Source organism: Octopus bimaculoides, chromosome 26 (assembly GCF_001194135.2).
Source record: "Octopus bimaculoides isolate UCB-OBI-ISO-001 chromosome 26, ASM119413v2, whole genome shotgun sequence".
In the NCBI taxonomy this organism is placed as follows: Eukaryota; Metazoa; Mollusca; class Cephalopoda; order Octopoda; family Octopodidae; genus Octopus; species Octopus bimaculoides.
The window spans coordinates 3,520,017-3,521,090 of NC_069006.1; positions in this window are offsets into that span (position 1 = coordinate 3,520,017).

Below are 1,074 nucleotides of genomic sequence, written 5' to 3' on the forward strand. Positions count from 1 at the left end.
TTTTCTTCTTTTTTTGACATAACATTTTAAACCTTTTCATAACTCGAAATAAAAGTAGTTGATTTGATGAAAATTACTTGGCTATTCTATTTATGAAAATAAAGTATACAATTTGATATGTATATATATTAGATATCGATATTACTTTTTCGTGTTAGTCATTGGACTGCGGCCATGCTGGAGCACTTTTTCAATAAACGAATTTTATTTTTATTTGAAATAAATGTGTACAATATATATATATATATATATAATATACATGCGAATATTCTTCCTCCAATAACATGAAATATGTTTACATAATATTTTTTCATAACTTGAAATAAAAACGTAATTATACATATATATTGTAATCGAAGTATAATTTCATTTAAAAGTTGTGTATTTTCACAACTTTAAAAAAGATATTTTTGATATATACAGAAAGTATTTTTTTAAAGTTGTGAAAATATACAACTTTATTGTCTTTTATTTTTAAAAACTAGGATTTGCAGTTGTTACGACAAACATTTCGTTGTCAAATCAAATCGATCGATAAATATATAATGACAAATGATGGAATGACTTATTAGATTTGGCTGATGGATACTTTTCTTGATTTCTTAACTTTTTCGTAATAAATTGTAAATAACGGTCAAGAAATGTCCAAGTAATAAAAGGAAAATTAAAGAACTATGCAATTTAATATAAATACTAATTAATTATTAGGTTCTTTTACATAAAGTTTTTCGGCTGTAATAGATGGGAGTGAAACTGTTGTTGTGGTTGTTCGTCTTTCATTAGTTTTTACGTTGATTTAAATCCTTCATCTTTATCTTTTGTTTGTTTCAGTCATTGGACTTCGGTCACACTAGGGCACCACTTTGGAGGGTTTTAGTCGAACGAATCAACCCCAGTACTTATTTTTTTAAGCTTCGCCACGCAGTCAGTTTACGGGGACGTAAACAAACTAACACCGGTTCCAAGCGGTGGAGGATAAACACCAAAACATACACCGAAATATACACAGAAAATTTCCAGTTTCTGTTTACCGAATGTACGCACAAGGCATTTGGGCACTCTGAGGCTATAGTA